We start from the raw sequence: 23992 nt of genomic DNA, 5'->3' as shown, positions 1-23992 counted from the left end.
GCTCCAACTTTGCTGTACTGTTTTGAGGGCTTAGTGAGGGTAGAGGACTTTTTCTTTCCTCTACTATTGTTGCGTGTGTCCTTCTCGCTTGGACAGAGAATTGCGAAACAATTACGCTAATAGCAACACCCCGAAGGATGCTCACCGTCGCTGGCCGGCTGGACAGATGATCAGGCTTAGACAGGGCGGGGAAACATTCAAATCCAAGTTCTCGCAGGCGGTTTGTTGGTGTTTTTGCTCCCGCTTGTGGTGAGGATCGCCACCTGTTTTTTTTTTTTTTTTTACATAAATTAAAGTTTTGATACTTTTGAAGCAGCGTTTTCGCTTCTTTTCTGTTCTCCATTATCCTCGGCACAAGGTACCAATTCCTTCGGGCAAAGTTGCTCATTACGGTTTAGGACGGTCGATTTCCAATCTGAATGGTTCGGAAGGGACCGTTACTGTGAAGTTTTTCAGCAAATAAAGAAATAAAAAAAAAATAACGAGTGATGTGATGCGGTAATAGAGTTATTTATAAAGTTCACGTGCTTATGGAAATTATTTCTCTCTGACAACTCAGTCAAATTTGGGAACCTTGGAATCCTAAATAATTTGTGACAAATTTCAAAATCAATTTTAAATTATACTTCGATCGATAGTTACTGTTACTAGCTGCAGTAAGTTATGGTAAGTTAAAACTAAAACCCATTCAAAACTGATTTTAGCTGTTTCCTTCAACATATTAGCTGCCATATATTAGCCATATTATTACCCATCAAAACTGGTCGGCATTTTGATCTGGCACGTTGCGCTGCTAATCGGTAAACGTTGTCATGGTTCTATCATATTTTTCATCCAACCCAAGAAAATAAACAATCCACCTCCCATGGGTTCCAATGTCACAAACTCCCACAGCATGACCATCGTCTCTTTAATCTTGCCTCGTTTCGGAGCCGTCTAGCAGACGCCTTGTTATCTTTCGCATGAGATAATTTTCATCGTAAAATATCAATAATTTTATCCTTTGTCTCGTGCTAGTTTCGTACTTCAACCGGTCGATATGCTAGCTCGAAGGGTTTACACAAATACAACAAGGAATTCAGCAACAGGATGACGAGCTCCGTACGAGACGTTCTCCGCGCAGGACGTTCTCCGGCGCCTCTTGTTCGTGCCCTGCCTTAAAAACCATCGCGTTGGCAGCCCGGTCGAGGGGTGTAGTGTGTTTTTCATTAGAGACATATCGGTTAGAATCTAGCACTGTCGTCGTCATCTTTTTCGTTCACTGAAAGAAGTGATTTTCTCCGTCGTTTCTTGGTGCACCTTTCAAAAAGACTCCCAACAGCCACCGAGCACCGAGCACCGCCGTACACCCACTAACATTATAATGAAGAAATATAATCCGCATTTATCGTGTCGTGTAATGCTCTCGATGTTTTCACCAACCTAGACCGTTGCAACCTAAGACTTCCATTACTGCCGTCGAAAAAGGGGTTTTTTGTCGTGCCAGGGCCGGGTTCTGTGCTCAAACGCTTTCCAACCATTTACCACCACCATCCATATCAACAGATGTGTGTGTGTGTGTGTGTGTGTGTGTGTGTGTGTGTGTGTTTGTGTGTGTGTGTGGGTACAGGTTGGAGTCTTTGCTCATATACGCTGGTTGGAAGATTATGCTTGAAGATGTTTTAAAGCGTCATTTCAGCCTCATTTGGCTTACACATTGACGATTCGCTTCGTCCTCGTTTGCTTCAGTGCGTATTCGGCAATCATGAAATGCATCGTTTGGCAAATTTCATGCAACCGTATTTTCAATTTAAACTTTTCTTGTTTGGAATGAGCCAATGAGACATATTGTTGCGAAATTTTTATAATTGGAAGAAGTTTATTTGTATTCAGACTTATTGCTGCATTTGTTTTCACACAGCATGAATAATGTATAATAAAGAATAATAAATATATCGTCAACATTAAGTCTGAAGTTCAAACTCAAATTAATATATTGATTTTACTTCTCGTGCCTGTCTAAGGAAGGATCATATTTATTATATGTTGTACTTACTAACTCTTTTTAATGCTTACTACATAATTGCCAGAGTGTAGTCTTTACTACTTTAAACCGAATGAGGTAATAACAGAATTCAAGTTGAAGAACAGACGAATATTTTGAAATTCCCCGCTGTCAACAATTGGTCCTTTAATTTATGATTTGATGAATTGGAATTTTACTACCGAACATGCCAAAAAACAGTGTGGAAATGTCCCGTTAATTTAGTTTATAAAAACAGTCAACGCAAGCGGTGTTGATAATACAGCGCAAGCCGTCGTACTTGAAATAAAAGTTTGAAAATGATAAAAATAAATGAATTTTAATTTTATTCCTAAGACATTGGTAATGTTATTATTCTTATAGTAAAATTTTTTTTTGATAGCTTGGAAGGGCATTTTATGACATTTTACAACAACAAAAAATTATTGGGGGAACCCTGCATTTGTCCCTTATTTTTTGGTTTTGCTTCTAAATGACAGCTGTTGGAATAAAATCTTACATATAATTTTCATCCACAACTAAGTGCAATATTCTAACCTTAAAAAAATGGAACTCCAAGCATCTACTGAATGTAGATGTCATTGCCTGCAGGATTTTCTATTTAAAATGTCACAACGTTTAACCTCCTTCGCGTTTCAAACTTTCCTTTCCCAACTGAGACTGTTTATTTATTTTTTTTTTTTGGTGACCAACTAAAGTATCGAATGCTAATTGATCGTTCGAACGATTGCTTGGGGTAAACCCGTGGTGTATCAGATTATCGGAAATACTGAGAATCTGGAAGGTTTGATTGCCGCTCGTAAAACAGCAACGTGGTAGGGCGTTTCGCAGCTTTTACCTAACGATCATAGCAAAAAAAAACCCCCAAAAGCAACACAAAAGACAAAAAACAACATTTGCTTCCCGCATTGACATTATTGGGGACGTATCTTAATTTCCTGTTCGTTTCTTCTCGATCTCGAGCGGAGGATGTTCCGGTTTGAATTTGTTTATCAGATTGTCTTCGTATCTTAGCGGGGACGGAAAGGGTACCCCGTGATTGGCGAAATTTATGCACAAATTTGCTATTCGCCTTTAGTTAGTTGTTTTGGCTTTTGGTATCGCTGGTTGTTTCGGTCGTACTGGCTTGCAGCTATCAGCCGGGCACGGTACTTGTAATGTACTATGGAAAAAATACGTACATCTTTAGGCTACTTCGGTCGTGAAGAAACAAAACCATCTTCATGGAAAACGGGATCATAAACCCCCCCTGGGGCTGGGCGGATGAACGTCAATCCCTTACCTGTGGAAGTTCATTTGAATAACCAAAAATTGCTTAATTTGAATATTCTCCGCCCGACTAATTTTAGGACACTCCTTTTCCACTTCTTCACATCGTAACGATCGCAAACAGGTTGATGATTGGTCATAGTCCCACAATTTTTGTTGTGTAATCGTAGACAGTGAATAATCACACAGTCGATTGGTAGCAGACCGTGATTTAACCTGAAAATTAATCGATTGTAGCGCTCAGACAAAAAATATCATCCAGTTTTTTCTTCTTTTGCTGTACAGGTTTGTGAAATTTCAAACAAACAGGACATAAATTAAACAATAATTGCATTCATTTTTTATAAATTAACCTTGAATATAAATTTTCGTTTGATGTAAAATCCCTGTCTCACTACTTAAGTTGGAGATGGTAAGATCTTCCTGAAGATCGGCGGCACAAATTTCGGTCTCTACAATTTGTATTATAACAAAATAATATGTAAATACGTGAAAACATACAACATGGCCCAAATCTTCCCTTCCCGGCCATATCGAACCTCATGAGATGACAGCAAAAAAATGGGTGTTTTTACTATTTCACCTTAAAGGCAGGTTACACGTTCATGCCAATGGCCCTAATCGGTTTGCACATGCCATTTTGAGCCAAATGAACAAAAAAAAATGTGTTTCTTTCATGCCATTTACACAAACTTGTATGCACACACAGGTTTGCGCAAAGTGAACTGGTCAAATTATACGAGTACATAAGTTTTTTTGTGCTCGTAATTAATCCTTAAGAGTAATAAGGATGTATTAGTGAACACACTCTATGTGACACGTACTCCGGATCAGAAAAGATTGTGAGGTTGACTTGAACGATCTCATTAACACGCTCAAAGTTCACTCAAGCTAGACTCCAATTCAAGCCGAATTTCTGTCCAAAACAGATTTTGCTTAAGCCAAATTTGACGACAGGCGCAAGTCGAATGACATGTACTAACTGTGTTTATTCGCAGTTATGTTACTGTGCTAACTCGCTTCTACAAAACCTTTTGAGGAAATGGCATGAGCGTTAAAACCAGCCTGTAAACCCAATGATCAGGACAAATGCGTGTTGGCTCAGCGAACAATATCCTCCATTTAGCATCTGTTCAAGTAGTTGTGCAGACTCATTGAACGATGTTCGAAATAGTGGTAGTGTTTTTCTTATAAAGGTAAATAATTTCATCCCAATTATTTGAATCTATTATTAATTACAGGATATTTAGATATCCATCGGGAACCATCTTCTAGAAGTCAACCCAGATCCTGGCTTACGCTGATGATATAGACATCATTGCTGCCTACCAAAGGATCAAGCAGGCGCCAGAAAACCTCGGGTTACAGACTAACGAGGCAAAGACCAAATTGATGGTGGCACCATCAGCGGTCCTACAAAGAAATCCTGAACTACGTGGGGGTGATGTAAGGATAGGTGACCGTAAATTTGAAGTTGTCCAAAACTTCACCTATCTCGGGATGATAGTCAGCAACGAAAACAGCATAGAGACAGAGTTGCGCGCTAGGATGCTGACGGCCAGCCGATCATTCCAAAGCTTGAGGGAACATCTCACCTCAAAAAACCTGTCGTGACGGTCGAAGCTGGGACTGTATCGTACCTTCATAGTCCCAGTAGCCACATACGCCTCTGAGACATGAACCCTGTCCAAAAACAGACGAGGTCCTCTTAGCCGCGTTCCAGAGGAAGATGTTCATAAGGATCGTTGGCCCCGTATGAGTGGAAGGACAATGGGCTGGCCATGTTATACGCATGGCGCCGGACGACCCAGGTCAGGTGGTGGAGGAGGTGTAGTAGGTCCAGATTGAGATGAAAGGATGGCGTGGAATCATGCGCCATCAAGGCCGGGACAACGGATTGGCGAACGACGGCGCGAAACCGTGAGCGGTTCCGGACTTTGCTGCGGCAGGCCAAGACCGCAAAGCGGTTGTAGCGCCTGGTAAGTAAGTAAGTATGTAAGTATTTAAATATGTTTCAAATGTAAAATAGGAATAATAGGGAACGATCACAGTTTACACAAGACCCAGGAAATGGATGACTAATACAAGTCATAGGAGTCCTTGTCAACAGAAATACACTCAAAACTAGCGAATGGTGAGTCTAAAGTCGTTAAAACTTCTCTAAGCAGTGACCAATAGCAAGTGATTGCCGGAGCATCTTATCATATATGTACTACGGCTAACACGTAACAGGGTCATCCTATCGGTGGGGCCTCGAAAAGTTGAAATATGACAATATTTGAGATTATTTGATTTAAAGACAACCAGGACGGAACAGCCAATTTCTTGTATTAATGCTTGGATTGGAAGGATTAGAGGTTAGGATAGGATTTGAACCCCGGTCATTGTGTGTTGTTAAAGCTTCTTAAACGTAGAATTCGAGAGATGTTTTATATAATTAGTTATTTGCTTATGAATTGATTCCTTAACCATCCAAAGATAGTCTATTGTTTTTAATACATACGGTATGTTTCTCCTGTAGCCATCATCCCTTTCGTGTGAATGACATTTCGTTTCCAACGATCTTGAAGCAATTCTACGGATATCGTCTTAAGTTTAAGCAACCGCAAACGACATCCATGCTTTCAAGTGTGTGCCTCGTATGCGCTATGCAAGGAGAGTAGCTCACGTTATGGGTAATTTCGATGTTTCAATGCTAAATGAATTGTCCGTTGTCTAATGTCACCCGAAATCCTGCCATTCTCATGCATTCCCACACCTGTGACCGGCCTCTCCCCGTGCTCCGTTTGCGAGCGTTTCAAGTATTATACTAAGTGCTCCAGTACCGGCAAAGATATCGCGTTTACGAATGTAAACACTTGGAGCGCTCGTACCCGGTGTCAGTATGTGGTTCGTGCAGACGACGTCACTAAGTGAGCGCGATTGTGTGCGTAAGTGCATGCATACCAACAGCGCTGAGGCTCGCTGGAAGGATAATACTTTAGCACTCTCCATCCTAGTACAATGTCAAATGAAGTGTGCTTTGTGCTCGTACTAACCACTTCAATTTCCTGCACACTACTACGCACTTCACTGTCTTCTGCTTTCCAAACGAATGGCAAAAGCGCTTTTTTTTTCTTCACATGGGTGTGTTATTATCATCACGTGCAGAAAACCACAACTCCGTACGAAAGCCCCCCCCCCCCCCTCGATAGAGACCGTTGACGAGACGGGAGTGCAAGTGGTCTGAATAAAAGCACCATCATAATTCAATATGGGAATAATTTCCGCCAGTTTACCTTAACTGGCACTGGTACGGAGCCGGGCGATCGATACCGGGGAAAGGCGTGAGCGAGAATTTAGTTAGCGACCACTCTAACCCGAACTCCGGCAAGTGTCTTACGGGATGAAAAAGAAGCACTCTAACCGGAACAATGCTGCGTAATTTCTTCATGCCTTTAGCTATAAATACATCGTTTGATTTGAAAGAATTATAGTTTATTGTTCCGTGCCAGCGCACATTGCACACCGTTGTAACAAGTGTAACATACACACGTACACAGAAAGAATTTATCGGCGACCATATTTCATTTTGTCCCCGAAAACTGCTTGCCATCGTGATCGTGACAGTTGATAGGGCATTTACGGGAGTGCAAATTATCCCAGCCCTGCGTGCGTTCCAAATGAGCTTCTCTTTTATTGCGCTCATAAAAATACGAAAATGAATTTGTACCGTCCTGGTGGCGGCATTCATGTGTGTGTGTGTGTGTGTGTGTGTGTGTGCGTGCGCCCGTGCCCTACTTGTTGAGCGGAAGCAGAATACGATGCGCGGTATCCTTGGTAGGATACCACGTTGCAAGTTTCCCGGTAGATAGCGGCAACTGCAATACGATTCCGATGAAGAGCAGCGAGCGCAGTGCGGTCATCACGGACGGACAGAATGGGATCATATAAAGTTCACGGGTGTTTCAATCAACTGGGTACGTTTGTGAATGATTGGAATATTCAGCATGATTATTATTGTGGGGTTCGGTAATCAACAGTGCTATTCTTTCGATGGTATCATCAGCGCTGCTGCTGAGTTTTTGGTGATTGAATCAAACTGATCTGAAAGATATTTTGTGTGCAAAAGGTTTTTTAGTGAGGTTTTGCTGCTACAATATTTTTTTTTCTGAAAACAAACAAACAAAACTTGAACTTAAATAGCTAAAGAAAATAAGTGGATTTCATTATAGCCTTCCCTGGCAATATCTTGCCGAGTGTGACGGCTTAAAGAACGTAAAAAGTATTAGTGCCTATTACATCAGCGCTCCAGCTTAAACCCCTTTTTCCGATTACTCCAAGACAAGATAGTAATTAGTATTGTCGTATGTTTTTATAAACAATCTCGAACGGTAAGCAAAAAAAAAACATCAACACTGTCAACAGGAATTCATCCTTTCTTTCCACCCTCCGGAAAAGGGTTCTGCACAGGAGGAATGCTATGCCATGTGTGTTGTTTGTTGCTGTAAGCCCTTCCTCGCACTGTTAATACCATTCCCGTTCATTCCACCGAGAGTGCGAGTGAGATGAAAAATTTAATTAATCATTTCAGTGGATTCAAAACTTTTCAATTACATTTAAAAACTCATTAAAACTTTTTCCCTCCATGTGTCTCGAATGTGCGAAGATCCGTTCCTTTCAATCCGTTCGGGACCCGCTAACACGACACGGGCATTGGAAAGCGGCGGGAAAGGTGTACATTGTGCAGCTCGCTGCTATTTTTCAATCGACGGCAAAGCAATTTTAGGGAGCTGCGGACGAAATAAGTGTATTTTTTGTAAGACTTCCTTGTAGTTAGAAAAAAAAACGCGCGGTAGCATTCCTTTCGCAAAGCGTCAGCATCACTGCGCAAAAGGTTGTTATTGGTATGCTATTAAGTGAGGCAAAATTCCCAGTAGCGAAGCCACACTCGCCTGTTTTTATTCGTAAAACCTGACGAGTATTGATTCCGTTGTGTTGGATACGATTTCTTCCTGTTATTTTTCCAATTTTTGTTTATCTCTTAGTACCAACGCAAGGTCATTTGTATTGTAAGAATTCCCCAATATCGGCCACGTGCGTTTGGTGTAGATTAACGTTCATCGGTGGAGCAAACGTGTTTTGCTAAACGAACCAAAATTCTACGGCAAATGAAAATGTCCTCAAATGCCATTTTATTGGTAAAAGCAAAAGGTTTCTTGCTGTTTCCTGGATGTTCTTTCAAAAATCATTTTGCTGCTCATCACGTAACATTGACAGGGAGGATAAGGTTCATATGAAATCTTACCAGCTCTTCTTGTTATCCGGTTGACTCCTCCTGTTTTCACATGCTTACCGAGCTAATGCTTCTGTCGGTTCGTAAAACGCGTGAAAGTTTTTGAAAATTCAATTAAAATCCATAATCCCTGTGACAAGACGATGAACGGTACGAAGCGTACGTACATTCGACCGCATGACGCTCTGGGCTACCGTTTGCTGCCAACAAGATCTCGTCATTTTTCAGCAAAAAGTGGAAGGATTAGATTACTCGTTTGGGTGACTGCTCTACGAGTCTATTGATCCTTGAGCAGTCGGTCGTTTGGCGTACTTTGGTGTAAAACGGACGCCCAGCTTGCCAACCGCAAGGCTGCTGCCGCGCAAATAGTGTGTGAGCAAACCTATTAAACACTTTCCTGCACGCTCCCCAATCAAGATGCCCTTGATGACATACGAAACGAGCCCGCAAACGGTGGTAGCCGTAAAAGCTTTCAGGAATTGCTTTCTGCCGTGCACAGAAGACGCTATACGAAGACAATCATCACACGTTCTGCCGGTCGGTAATGGTATGGAAAACATTCCTCCAGCCGTGGGTTTGCGAGCCTGCTCTGCCCACCTACCGACAACACAGTGAGATTCTACACGAGCCATAAACTTTAATTTGAATATTAAAATTTACACGAAAGCGAAGGTTTCAATTACACACTCCTTTCACGCAGACGGTGCCTTGGCGGTACGATCGGTAACACAAACATATGATAATCAGGTGTTGCCCCCCGGAATGGTGAACCGAGGCGTGGCTCAAATTTCCACTATTGAAAAGGGGAGACAGAACTCGGTTCGGGAAAATGATTCCTGACGAGCGCACACCTGCGCTGATTGAAGGGTTCTGGCTGAGGTGGCCGGAGGGTGTAAAAATTCTGATGATATGCAAACAGAAAGCAAATTTATGTTTGAGGTGTTGCGGTTAAGTCTTGAAGAAAATTAAGATGCGAAGAGAATGGCGAAGGGAGAGGAAAGAAAAGAGGGAAGCAGTGGGTTGTGCAATGAGCTCGTTGCCATAATGGAAGGATGGCTAACCGAGCAAGATCAAAAGTTTGATTGAAATTGCACGTCCATCGCGGTGGAAAGTGCACTACAGTGAGTGTCTCTTTGCGGCTTCGTTATGAAACGTCATTAGGTTCGGTTGGGTTGAAAAAAGCTTTTTCAGTCATAAGTGTTGTTTACGGATTGAACTACAAGAGATGGAAAAGTAAATAAAGTTAGCTTTGGTTAATTTATAGTGAATGCAGCTCTTGTGAATATTGTACTACATTTTTGATCATTTTTTACACTAAACCGCTCATTTGTAGCAAAGCCATGCAACAACCAAAAACATCACTCAACCATAAACAATTTACCTCGTACAGCGTTGCTTCCCTTTACTGTACAACTATAATCAACTGAACCTCGCACAATTGCATTATGAGATCAACTTCTCGAGAACAAATTTTTCTCAACATCTCATCGTTGTGCATAAAATCTTGAGCACCTTTTTTTCTCTCTTCTTCCGTTTCTTCTGATCGCACATTACAGGACGCTCCAATCAAAACAACATTCTGGGCCGAGATGTTGCTTCAAGCTCGTTAGCAATAGAAATGGAAAATGTCAAAAACTTCTCAAACGACTCTGCGCAGACCTTCAAACGAAACCGGTACCGTACTGACCGGACAGAGTGGCTGATTGTAAGAAGATGCGTGGCGTGACGGTGAAAGACTCTCGCAACCCTATCCACCTTTTACGTGCGCTAAAGACAAAAAAGGAGCGGAATTTTCGTTGCACCGCAGTAAAGCGTAGCCAGGCAACGCCAGGACGAAAAAGTATGGCAAGTTGTAAACTTTGAAGAGGCCATAAGACGCGAAACAGCAAACGAAAAGTGAAAAATGAAACCGTAACGCTTGTGATTGCACTGGATGCAAACCTGGAACATAAATCATAAATAATTTGCTCAGAGATTTGTTTTCCATGTTGGATTACATTTTTTGTGGGTAAAGAACGATGCAAGATGCTTGTTCGAGAGTAACATATTTGTCTAGAAATATTCTTTATCATTAAGGTTTGTTTCAAGTCGGAGAACAAAACAAAACATATAATAAAACCGTAATAATATTGTAATAACAAATCGTTTTAAATAAAGATTTTGTGTATACCGTTGTGATCCCTAGATTTTCTTCAAGTGTTTATTGCTCGAACTTCTGTTTATTAAAAGAAATGCCAACTAGTTCGAAACTTCTACGCTTTTTTTTAACATTTACAAAACAGTTTTTATTACAACTTAAGCGCTAAGGATTTTACAGTTCATATAGTCTACTTACATCATTTGTTAAATAGTATTTGTTCTAGAATTCCAATTCGTAACTTCATTATTTTTAATTATCATGATAGAGTTGATGAATGCAGACATGATAATCGTTCTATTCTTCTTATTTATATTCTCTAGCTCTGGCTTAATCAGCTGTGCGAATGACGGTAGAACCATTTGTTTTTCCATAATTATTTCATAAAATAATTTCCAAATATTTCCTAACGCTTTACAGTCTTTGAACTTATGTTCCATATTTTCAGTCTTTCTGAACTTCTGGCAGTTCGCATTTGCACCCATACCAATTTTATGCTTTAGCTCCTGGGTGATTATTTTTTCGTTTACTATAAGGTAATAGAGACTTCTTTGTTTCGAGTTCATTGAATAACTGTTAATATTCTTCCATGTCTTTTTCCATTTCAAATGTGTGTTATGTGTTTGTACATTTGGTGGCGCAAGTGAATTCAGCACCATTTTGTGTATTGCTTTTGCAGATGGCTGTTCAACCGTCTTTTTTGTCTAGATAAGCCAGTTCAATTATAAGAGTTCTTAAGCATGGGAAAAATGTTGGAATGTTTGAAGCATTGGGCGGATTGTCATATTTTAGATGGCTATTTGTATGTGGCATAAATTGTTTTTCTTTGAAAGCACGATTAATAAACAATGAGTTTAGTTTTAGTGCAGGCACTAGAAGGTTTAGCCCTCCTTTTGATTTAGTTAAAGCGAGTTGATTCTTTTTTACGCGAGGTCCTCCCGGATTCCATATAAATGACCCTAGCAGCAGTAGTTATACGTCCTAAGAAGTATTTGCTGATGGTAAATATTGACCCTACATACCATAATTTTGACGTGAGATATGTGTTTGCTAAAATAACTTTTAGCTGTAAGTTTAGTTCTCTTGTTTTGTGTTGCCTTATTAATTGCGCAAATTTATGGGTTGTTGCTTCGCAGTTTAATTTTAAGGTGAGTTTTAGGCAATTAGTGAATATTATACCAACAATTTTGAACTTATACGTATTTCCAAGCCAATCAATGACAATTTTGTTCGTACCTGATACTGTCCCTATTTCAATAGATGAGCTCTTAGAGATGTTTAATATTGCTCAAGATGTGACACTTTAGTGTATGGAAGGCGTTTTCATAAATTCGATTCTTTCCTTTTTCGTTGTAATTATCGAAATATCATCGGTTTAGGCGTTAACCTAGTCATCTTCACCATTGCATATTTCTTCTAGTTTAGTTAATAAAAGATGAAGATATAACGATAATAGGAGCATGGCATCGCCTTGTCTTACAGATCGTTTTATTGCTATTGCCGGTAGAAGTGTGCCATTTAAATACACTCTTGAGTACGCATTTGGATTCAAATTTTTGATGAGCAAAATTATTTTCTCATTAAAGCCCATAGATTGTATAGTTCTATACAAAAATTTATGATCCACTCTATCAAAAGCCTTTTCCATATCAAAGGAGATGAGTTTCACTATTTTGTTTCGGTGCTTAAGGCTCATAATTTTGGCTTTAATCGATAGAAGAGCTTGGAAAATATTTCATGGTTTGTTACAGCATTTTTGTGAATTGGTGAGTAGTTCGTTCTTTTCTTTAATATAGATCTGTTTTTTATGATCTTACTAAAAAAATTAAAGTTGCTGTTCATTAGTGTTATGGGACGTAGGTGCTCCATGTCTTCAATATCATTGCAGTTATTTTTGGGAACTAAAACGATTATTCCTTCTGCAAAATCGGTTGATATTTGTATGATGTCAAAGAACATATCATAGAATTCATTCGGCAAACCGTCCATCCCAGGATTTCGATTTCTCGTTGCTGTTCGAATTGCATCGTATATTTCCTTTGTTTGTTTCTCATGAATAAAAGCTCCATTTAACTGACAGTCATCTGCAATTTTAGTTTTAGTGTCGATTTCTGTTTCTACTACATTTTCATCCAGAGCAAAGAGTTTTTGAAAGTGATTGTTGACAAAATTATGGATTTCACATTCTTCTTGCATTATGTTATCATTATGTCTCAATGTCCTAACAAAAGTTCGCTTTTTACTGTGTTTTTTTGCAGATGTAACGTAGATATTTTTTCTCCTGCTATGTATGTATTGCTTATTCTGATGTGGTTTTCCGTCTGTTTGCGTTGTAGGTTAAGTATTTCAGCTTTAAGTTTGTTAATTGCCAGTTTTTTCGCCTGGATTGTTAACAGAATTAAAATACGATTCATTAAGTTTACTTTGCAGGCATTCGTATTGTCTATTATGCTCTTTATAGAAAAGACTGGTTTTCCATTTAAAGAAGCTTTTTATCTTTGCAATCATTTTTCATGTTCGCATTCTCAAAAAAACTAGCTCAAATAAGGTCAATCTCCAAACATCAAACTCCACAAAAAGTATTGAACGGAAAGGCATCAAGAGAAGCAGAGTTATACGGACAACGCTACCAATTTGCTATTCCTGTCATTTTATTTACCGAAGGCTTTTTCGCTGGCTTACACCTATTGCATACAAAAGCTGGTTATCCAACGAAGCACACCGTTTATCCCGACTGTGTAATCCCAGCATGACGACTACAAGAAGCATCTATCTCCAGAGTAAAATTAATGAAATATGCATGTAACAATCGAGATCTCCTGCTTCCAACCTCATCGTCTCAACGGGGACTACATTCAACAGACGCTCAGCGTTGAGCAGAAGCAGGCGGCATGCCTGGCGCTGAGAAAAATTGGTGTTTTCAGCCGTGGGCCACGCGCAAGAAGCCAAACCACCTTCAGGAGCGTGCCGTTCTAATTTGTCCTTAAATGTGAGCAGTCCCCACAGAACACGGCGGAACATAATTAGAGAGATTTGTTTATTTATGGCAGATTTTTATTCTCCGCTCGTGCGGGAAACCTGGCTGGAGCAACCATGGTTTTGCCAGATCGGTCGGAACACGACGGTATTTAAGTGCGGCTTGAAAGCGCGTCTCGGTTCGCAGCAGTATGCGAGAAATATTTCACTAAATATCCAAATTATTTTCAATAAATTCTAACCTTATCTAAGAGCATTGTTGCTAAATGTGTATGAGTGTGTGTCTGTGTGAGAGAGCAAACAAGTGGCGTGCCGGGTGAGGGCTACAGGAATATTTCAATTAAGTTTTCCCACCCGCGAAAAACCGTTGATGAGATTGGACGCTGTTGCGAGCACGCTCGAAAGTGGTTGTGCCAATGGAGCTATCCTGCCGCCGGTGGCGCTATGTGATACGTGGTGTGCCATAACTTGCTTTATAGCCGTCAAGCGACGGTATATCATATGAAATTTTTAATCTCATCGTCATTGAAGCCCGAGCTCTAATGAACCGTGCGCTATTAAATGGTTGTAAAATTTAACGCTTCGTTCTTCGACCCGAGATTGCATAGTTTGAAGTTGGAATAGAAGAGTGCAGCTCACCCTGATAGCTGTGTGGTTGGGATGCATGGTTGTTGCTTTTGTTTTGTAAACTTTAAACAGATTTCTTTTGCGAGGATTCTCAAAATAATTCCTTAAAGTGAAAGAAAAATAATCACCTCTTTTAGAGGTACAAAATTAAGCTAGAGTAATACTGATTGTTAACCAGATTTACCATCATAATATCTTCCATCATCCAAGAAAGAGGCAGATTGCTACGCTTGTGCTTACCTGTAATGAGAGTAGAGAGAACTTCATTAGTCTAAAATTCGCCGACACTTATTTTGTATAGTCTAGGAAATGATTCTATATACTTAGAAAATGGTGACTTCCATGGAAATGGAAATTGAATTGTGACACACTTTGTCCTATCCTTTCTCGTCCAAAATGGCGAGCAAATAAAAAAATCCCCCTACACATTGGATCAAAACACGTAACACGAGTAATATGAAAAGCAAGAAGCGTGAAGTATGGGAATCACCATCATTGACATCTGAATTGACACCTGCAACGCCACGTAATGGGCAACAGGCATCAGGACTGCCCCACGAATCACCCTCCACCACCTTCTCCGGTTCCACTAAATCAACACCTGGGCAGGAGATTATCGGCACACCTTCCCTTGTATGGTGTAGCTTTGCAGCTTCCCTGCACGAGAAAAACTCTACTCCAAATGAAAAGCAATTCGTGGCAGTACTGGCCTCTCAACCCGCGCGACAATGTGATGGACGTGCGATAGTGATGCGACGGTGCTGCTGCGTTAAAGGCAGCGGAAATACAATGAACCTAATGATGTTAGCCAGACCCGCAGCAAAAACATCCGCTGTCGATACCGGGGGTTCCGGAAATTCGCTCGGCTCACGCTAACCAAACGCGTGTTGGACGCGTTCGGACGTCAGTAAACGAGGTTTATTGTTTTACAAATACTCATCCCCCGTACGGTTTCACGATAAGGTGAGCCAGGCGTACAGGTGAACGCCGGGCTACGAGGCGAGCGAACGAGTGGGCATAAGCGTTGGTCCTTGTATTCCGACCAGCAAAAGTACAGTGCGCCTCTTGACATGGGCACGTAGAGGCCTTTCACATCAAGACATACGGTTACCATTCGAACGGGCGACCTATCGAGCCGCTTGTTTACTGCCAACTGTGAATCCACCGTGCACCTGCTAGGTTTCGATATCAACATAATCAAAAATTTAATAAACTAGAAAATGAACCTTGATTGACGTACCGGGACGTACCGACGTTACCGAGTTAGAGTCAGCTCCAGAACCACACTCATCAGCTCCAGTGGGCATCACTTTGAGTGATCCCTGTTGTGACGAGTGGTTCTTGGCATGTTTTCTATGATGAAGAATATATTATATTCAGTTCGTGAACATTACCTGCGTACGATTTAGATTATTTACATGTAGGAATTGAGAAAAGCCAAACACAAAATAAGTTGATTAATTATAATGCCAATTTTTTATTGGCGATTGAACCCTGTAACTACTTGCTGTACTGTCGTGTAGGAACTTACTACGAAGGACAACTTACTATTCTACTTATATTACTTTAAAAAATTAGCAACAAAAACCATACTTGAAAGAATTCTTATAACAAAACAGCAAAGTTCAGCATGGACTAAAAGCGAAGAGCACAATTAAAATTCTTTGCAAATCATCAAAACCGGTCAGCCGTGTGTCCCATGCAAACATCTCATTTAAACTTCGCTACGATTGACTTTCGCGCTAAATATTTAAAACAACCGAAACTGCTCTTTTGCTCTCTGGCACGGCACCCCACGCCATCCGAACGAAATTACACCCCGTTTAAGTGGTGGGAAATATTTAGATTATAGGAAACTTTTCCCAACCATTCCGTCACGAACAGGCGAGTGGAGGGTTGTTTTTTTTCTCCCAATCAAAAACCGATTACGATCGAACGATTGCAAATTGCGTTCCACGTTCCGTTTCCTTCCGTTTCCGAAAATCCACCAAACTGTGCTGACGAAAACCGGCCGCTAGGTGACGTTGTTCGAATTATGTTTTTCAGTTTCAGCAAACGTCACAACTTACCACGTCCTAATTTGCCGCTGACAAAGCGCCGGAAGGCAGGCTGCTAAGCGCGGGTAAGGCCCGGCCTTCGATTCCGGGTTTGGTTGCTAGTCTAGCGGTGGAGTGTGTGTGTATGTGGTAATGGCATTGCTCGCACAAGTGGCAGTAGGACAGTGTAAAAAGTCTATATCAAATATTTGAATCGTAATGGGAAACTTTTAATTACATTTCTCGTTTCGATTTGTGGCAACAAGCGGTGGTTGCTCGACTGGGGCCTAGCCGGTGGTTGACGATGCCCGACGTTGGTAAGGGCCGAACTTTTCCAAAAGCAGATTCCGTTGAAAATCACGAACCGGGCCGGATGAGGCTTGTTGCACACTTGCTTGAGCCAAGCGTGAAGTAATTTCAAATACAAAGTAACAACTTTCTTTTAACTGCACGTCTCTCGAACCACTAGTTCCCTGTAAGCTGTGTTTGTGGTTCTTCGTGGACATGAACTGGTTCCGGATGAAGTAAATCCATCCCTTTAACTGTGGAACTGTTAGATGATGTGTCTTGTTGCACAGTTTTAAATATTTGTCCAAGCCTTCTGCCCATAGGGGGTAATATTTTGCGCAATAATTTGGAACTTATTTCATCCTTTAGAAGGTGACGGCTGTCAATTAAAAACCTTTACAGGCGTGACGAATCGAATGTGATCCACCACGCTGTAAGCATGTTAAGTAAGAAACATCACCAACAGCGATCATCATGATCGACGTTCTGAAAATACACCTCACCAATCACGATGGCAACGCAACCCCTTTCCAACGCCAGCCAGATATGATACGGTGGAGCACATACGGAGCACATCAATGCTCACAAAGCGCCACGTTAGGTTTCGTGGAAAATGCTGCTCCTCAGTTCAGCGAACTGAAAAATGAGCACCTGATTTATTATGTTGTTCCCTTCGCGCCACTAATTGCAGCCGTCTTCTGGGTGAACCATTGATCATTTGCCGTCCGGTGGAATATGATACGGACGGTTTTGCACCTTTCCGCGGGCGTTGGACAATTTCACAACCGATATAGCTCGAGCGAACACGTGTGTTGGCCGCAACTTCCAGGTATCGATTGCTTTTGCCAAGCGGTATCGAAGGCTTCCCATCCTCAACGCTGGTTCTTCCTGCTTTGCGATCGAGTCAACACGGAAGGACGCAGATTATTAAGTTTGTGTCATCAGTTTCTGTTTGCAGCGGTCCGATAAGATGGCGTTGGAAGGGGATTGTTTCGCCACCGTTTACCGCACACGAATATGAAACTATCTCTGTGTACGAACGGGTTTGTGTTTCTGACTAAAGTGATACACTCGATAGTGGAACTTGCAAGGAAAATGCAACGACTAGTGCCACAGCGAACTGCTTTTCCGAGCCCCGGGTTCGTGTCTGCCAGTGTGCAGAGCAATCTGATAAATATAAATGCATTGCAATTTATACTAATCAAAACTAATTGATTTTCGAGATAAATTTTGTGGCAGCAAAACTAGCGAAGAGCAATAAATTTCAATATATTCTCACTTCCGGTGCGTTTCGAAACAGTGAATTGAGATGCCTCTATACTTCCGTTCCTTCGCGCATGCAGTGAGTCCATCCGCCGACCTCACGCGTATCGTATAACGCACCACCACGGCCATCATTCTACACATACTAGTCACCCGCAACACGCCGGCACCAAGTGTTGACGTGCATGAAAACAAACTACCTCAGGACATCCGGCCACACACAGCCGTCGCGTCGTGTCTTGCGAGCGCGGCCATGGCGAAGGTGAAAAACTTTTGCGTCACTTTTGCACATCGGGCACAAGCGGCCAGCGGGGTCGTCTTTGTAGGCGGTTGACCGGCAGACCGGCACTTTGACAGCGGCAACCGTCTGGAAGAAGAGCAATTTTGGCGAGCTAAATTAAATTCAATGCAAACATTCATGTACTTTCCCCGGCTCGGGACTCGAGCTTGCGAACGTCCGAATCCTTTTGCAAAATGAAGCAACTTTCTTACACACCGAAGAAAGTTTGTAGCATTCGAGAGCAAGGCACGAAACACGCAGCTACACTGCTCCAAAGCTGCACTATTTGCAAATTGAATTTTGAAACTGCTTCTTGTTTTTGTCTTTTGCTTCCCTGGGAGTGTTTTTTGGAACATCGGATTCTTGTAGTTTCGCCTTTTTTTGGATGATTTCCTGTTACCTTGATTCATTCCGGTGAAGTGACTTAGAAATGAAAACCATTCCTTTTTATCTTGCAAGATCGTCCTTTTGATTCACATTTGATATCGCTCTAAAATTTGTACTTCGCTCAGTTCGCTACAGAGCATGGCGAGAAGGATGCGAAATAGCAGAGCGTCCAACGAGAGCGAAAGAGTTTCCGGGGCATGGCTAGAGCCATTTGCTCAGAAAATCTGCCCAGACTTCGCTCAAGCACCTCCTTTCACTCAGAGTGCTCCTGGTAGTGATTCCTCAATGGATTCCCCCTTCACAATGGTCGAGTTTTCGCTTGCACTGTACTCCAACAACAATTCCTCGCCAGGAATGGATCGTATCAGGAACAAGTTGCTCCATAACCTTCCAGATCTGGCGAAGAAACGGCTATTGAGGCTTTTCAACATCATGTTGGAGCTTAATACCGTCCCGTTGGAATGGAGGGAGGTGAAGGTTATCGCCCTGTTGAAACCTGGCAAACCCGCATCAGAGTTCGACTCGTATCGACCGATTTCGATGTTGTCGTGTCTGCGAAAACTTTTTGAGAAAATGATTCTTTTTAGATTGGACAACTGGCTCGAGTCAAACGGCCTTTTGTCAAGTACCCAATTTGGATTTCGCAAAGGCAAGGGTACCAACGACTGCTTGGCGCTTCTTGTATCCGAAATAGAGCTGGCGCATTCCCGAAAGGAAATGATGGCCTCTCTATTTCTTGACATCAAGGGGGCTTTTGACTCAGTGTCAGTACATGTGCTGTGTCAAAAGTTAGAAGCTGCGGGCTTAAGCCCGAAATTAAATAACATCGTATTTAACCTCCTTTCGGAAAAGGCGATGAATTTCGATAACGGCCATCTAAAAATTCGAAGAGCCAGTTTCTATGGACTACCACAAGGGTCCTGCCTGAGTCCCTTGCTGTACAACTTTTATGTCAACGATATAGATACATGCCTAGCTCCCGGATGCAGCTTACGGCAATTGGCGGACGACGGTGTTGTATCAGTCGCCAGCAACAACATCGCAGATCTTCAAAGGCCTTTGCAAACCACACTGGACAACCTAGAAGTGTGGGCCAGAAACCTAGGTATCGAGTTTTCGCCCGAGAAAACAGAAATGCTCATTTTCTCGTTTTTCTACGACACAGAGAATAATAGACGCAATAATTTGATAAACCCCCATTTTGATATACATATGTATAACAAAAAGATATCCATTGCCAGATCTTTTCGATACCTAGGCGTTTGGTTCGATAGCAAGAATGTGTGGAGGGCACATATTGACTATCTCGTCAAAAAATGCACTAGAAGAATCAATTTTCTCAGAACAATTACAGGATTCTGGTGGGGTGCACACCCATCAGATATCCTTAAGCTATATAAGACAACGATACTGTCCGTCTTGGAATATGGATGCATATGCTTCCATTGGGCATCCAAGTCGCATTTGATCCGTCTTGAACGTATCCAGTACCGTTGCCTTAGAATCGCATTGGGTTGTATGAAATCAACCCACACGATGTCGCTCGAAGTGATGTGTGGAGTGATGCCGCTTCCGCTCCGTTTTGAGCTACTGTCGCTTCGCCTTCTCGTACGCTCTACAGCATCAAACCCATTGATAATCGAGAACTTTCGAACACTGCATGAGATAGGTTCTAAATGTAAAATCATGAAAACCTTTCATGATTTTACTTCCTTACAGGTACACCCTAGCACTCAAGCTAATTCAAATCGTGCCAGCTTACCAGGGTCCTGCAGTTCCCGGTTTAGAGTAGACACCTCGTTGAGAGAGCAAACCAAGTCTATCCCCGATAGTCTTCGCAGGACAGCAATTCCCAGCATTTTTGTGGAAAAGTATGGCCATTGTAACAGCAACCATTTTTATACTGACGGATCCTCATCAGAGCAGGGCATCGGTTTTGGCGTATATAACATTGTATCCGAGGCATATTTCCAACTACGCCAGCCATGCTCGATATATGTAGCGGAGCTCGCCGCAATCTTTTACGCCTTGTTAATAATAAGTGCTTGTCCTCCAGACGAATATTTTATATTCTCCGACAGTTTAAGCGCTGTCGAAGCATTAAAATCTGTGAAGGCTATTAAGAGCCCGGACTACTTCCTAAAAGAAATATTAAAGGTCTTAAGCTCATTGTTTGAGAAATCATTCCGGATATCTCTTGTTTGGCTGCCTGCACATTGCGGAATCTTCGGCAATGAAAAGGCAGACCAATTGGCCAAAAAGGGTGCTTCGGAAGGGTCCTTTTTCGACAGGCTTATCTTACCTCACGAGTACATGCGTGCCCCACAGTCTCTCTGCATGGCTCGGTGGCAGAGTTTGTGGGACACCGATGAGCTCGGGAGGTTTCTATATTCGATCACTCCCCAAGTGTCCTTGAAGCCTTGGTTCCACGGCATCTCAGGTGATCGTGCGTTCATTCGAATGATGTCTAGGCTTAGGTCTAACCATTTCGCTTTGGGCGCGCATCTCCAGCGTATAGGACAGGTCGACTCCAAAGTATGTGGCTGCGGCCTCGGATACCATGACATAGATCATCTTCTATGGTCTTGTGTGGAATACGAGGCTGCTCGACCCGCCTTGTTAGACGCAGTCCGGGGCATTGGAAAGTTGCCGGATACTCCAATTCGGGACCTGCTGGGAGACTGCGACGAGGTCTACCTGAGAGTAATCTTTCTCTTCTGCCGTGCTAACGGATTATTAGTGTGATCCCCTTCCCCCCACTACTCCCACTGTTTGTCTGTCTTATATATGTTGTACCTCGCTTGTATGAATGATGATGGATGAATGGATGAATGAATGAATGAATGTATGAATGAGTACGATGCGTGAAGGGTTGGGTACCATATGGAAGCAGTTGCAGCGGCCAATGCTATGGATGGACATCCCAGCGAAAGGGAGAGGAAGACTTCAAGATTGGACACAATCAGGAACCTTCGAAATGGAAAACGATCAAGACCCCCGCTACCATCTGGACCACGAGCATGGAAACGCCTGACATACCCCGGGATAAGTTACCCTCACACGATAAGACCCTCGCTAGGAACACGACTTTGGCTTTGGATGACGGAACTTACGCAACGGAACAACCGAGCACACCCGGGATATGGTGCCCTTTCACAGCTCGGAGAAGGAAATGTCTCCCAGCAAAGAGGAAAGGAGTATACTAATTTTAAGTTTATTGTAAGCAATACGGCCTGGCCGTCCCTGATGAATAAAAAAAAAAAAATAAAAAATAAAAAAATAAAATTGTGCTTCTACTTGGAATGGTAGTTTTTTTTTTGTGTAGTGCGAAGTATGTAAAATTCTTGCTGGCAATAGTGGTATGCTTAACCAAGCACTTAAAAACGGAACATCAAAAAAAGTAAGAAAATTTATCATATTTGTAATAGAAATTCGTTCCTGAAAGCGATTCATAAAGACACTTTGCAAGAAGAAGGCAAGTTATGCTGCTGATATGATTGATTAAATAATTCCTTCTTATACTTTAAAGAATATGTGGTATCACTAAATGTCATAAGGCACTATATAAACCAAGAATAATAGTGAATTAGCTCGTCAAATGGGGTAATTGAAGGCGACAATGGTTAACAGAAATGTATGAAAGTTTAATATACCTCCTGAATAGTTACTAGACCTCCGTTTAATGTCAAATGATAAACTGCACTATAAGATGACGTTGGGTTTGCTGTTTTCCAAAAATCATATCATAATAATTCATGAGTGTGTCATAAGTCAATTAAGAGCGCGTTGTTTAAGCATTTAAAGTAAAACAATATGGATAATAAAACTGTGTTTTGGATATTAAACCAGGTATTCAATTGAAGGACTGTCTAATTACACCGGTTCTCACATGCAGATCCGTAGAAGATTGAAAAAATTCTAGTTCCAGGGTCATTTTGTTTCGTTACACGTATTACTTCATATAGAACAAACGCCTGGTAAATCAGTGATATCCTAATTATAACATAAGCATGGTACAAAGGGCCCAATACTAAAATAATGGCGAATAAAATGCAATTAGTCAAACCGGTATTTATTACAGTTGTTATTGATGTATTTGAATATTTTCTCTTTCATTAGGAACGAACGACATTGATTTATGGAAGATTAATCCTTTATTTTGTGTTGAAACCGTTTGAAATCTTCAAGCCCACTGTGCGAAGGTGCGGACATTTGCATCAAGTAAGTTCTAAAATAATTTTTTTCAGTGAACAGTAAGAAACATATTAAAGACAAATTATCAACGATAATGAAAACACAAAAATTGAATTTGAAAAAAAACAACAATTATTATTATTCAAATCAAAGAATTTTATGTTAGGATCTTCCCTCAGATATACGAGATGAACCGCAATGTATTAATCCAGTGAAGATGTTGTATGAAAATTTCGAAGACATAATCAACAATGTCTTCAATAAAACTAGCATTTCCGTGTGCCCTGTCGTTCCATACCCGATGGCTTGTTTATTCACCGTTGTTTGTCATTCAAGATGGCCACCGGGACGTTTGGAGCAAGAAGGGATCGCTTAAACGAAAGACAGTGGAGATAGCAGCGGTCTACAAATTTCCCGGTGGATGATGATTTATGCACCAAGGTGGCGCATTATAAAAGTACAAATTGTAGAAGTTGGTGGTAATAAATGTCACATAATAAAGTGCGAGCGTGCCACACTTTTACTCGAATGGTAAGCACCCAAACCAAAAAAAAAAAAAACGAATCTCTGACCGTGTGCATTGCATTTAGGAACTTATTTGAAGAACACAAGCACAGTGTGTGTTTCCCGGGTGCTGGCAATGCAATGTCTACTGCCAGCAGCAAGCCAAGAACCCGCCTTGAGATCGTAGAAACCGACCGGGAAGAAAACTCACAATTCCATTTCCCGAGAAACTCGCGCTCGTGTTGGGGCGCCTGCCGCCCTTCCAATGGTCTCGCGTAATGTCGTCTCATTGTCTGTCGCATATATATTGTGTGTCAGTTAAACCAACTTTAGCGCGAGGGTGAAAAATAGTTCCCAGTCAAAAAGACAAATGAGTTCCTTCCCAGGCTGTGGATGTTTTGGAGCTGTGTTTGAGTTCGTTTGTGTACGATTGTTTTGCTGCAAATGGAGGTGTTTTGTTTGTCTTTAGCGCCACGGAACACCTAGACTCTGCCACCGGGGCGAAGGTGTTTTTAATGACAAACGACGAATTGGCTTTTTTTTGTCTTTTGTTGTCCTTTGAAGGGAAGCCTCCCGGCGACGGTAAGTTTCTGTAGAATTTAACCGTTTATTCTTTGCAGACGTTTGGCGTTAATTGGAGGAAAAATAACAAATGTACAAATTGCTTATTAAACAAGCTACTGGTAAAAAGTTATTCATAGTTGAGAAACATCTTATAAAGGGAAAATACATA

At 41.5% G+C, this 23992-nt stretch overlaps 2 protein-coding genes across 22 annotated transcripts in view; one reads left to right on the top strand and one right to left on the bottom strand.

Annotated features, from left to right (window-relative positions):
- The window catches only part of LOC126562092 (transmembrane protein 161B), a 496042-nt gene that overhangs the window by 194369 nt on the left and 277681 nt on the right, over positions 1 to 23992 (top strand). The window lies entirely within an intron of this gene.
- Positions 1 to 23992, bottom strand: part of LOC126562376 (CUGBP Elav-like family member 4) — a 339360-nt gene that overhangs the window by 179061 nt on the left and 136307 nt on the right. The gene's annotated exons all lie outside the window — the stretch shown is intronic.

The sequence above is a fragment of the Anopheles maculipalpis genome, chromosome 3RL, assembly GCF_943734695.1.
Source record: "Anopheles maculipalpis chromosome 3RL, idAnoMacuDA_375_x, whole genome shotgun sequence".
Taxonomy (NCBI): Eukaryota; Metazoa; Arthropoda; class Insecta; order Diptera; family Culicidae; genus Anopheles; species Anopheles maculipalpis.
The sequence above is the reverse complement of the archived record's forward strand: the minus strand, read 5'-3'. Positions and strand labels throughout refer to the sequence as shown.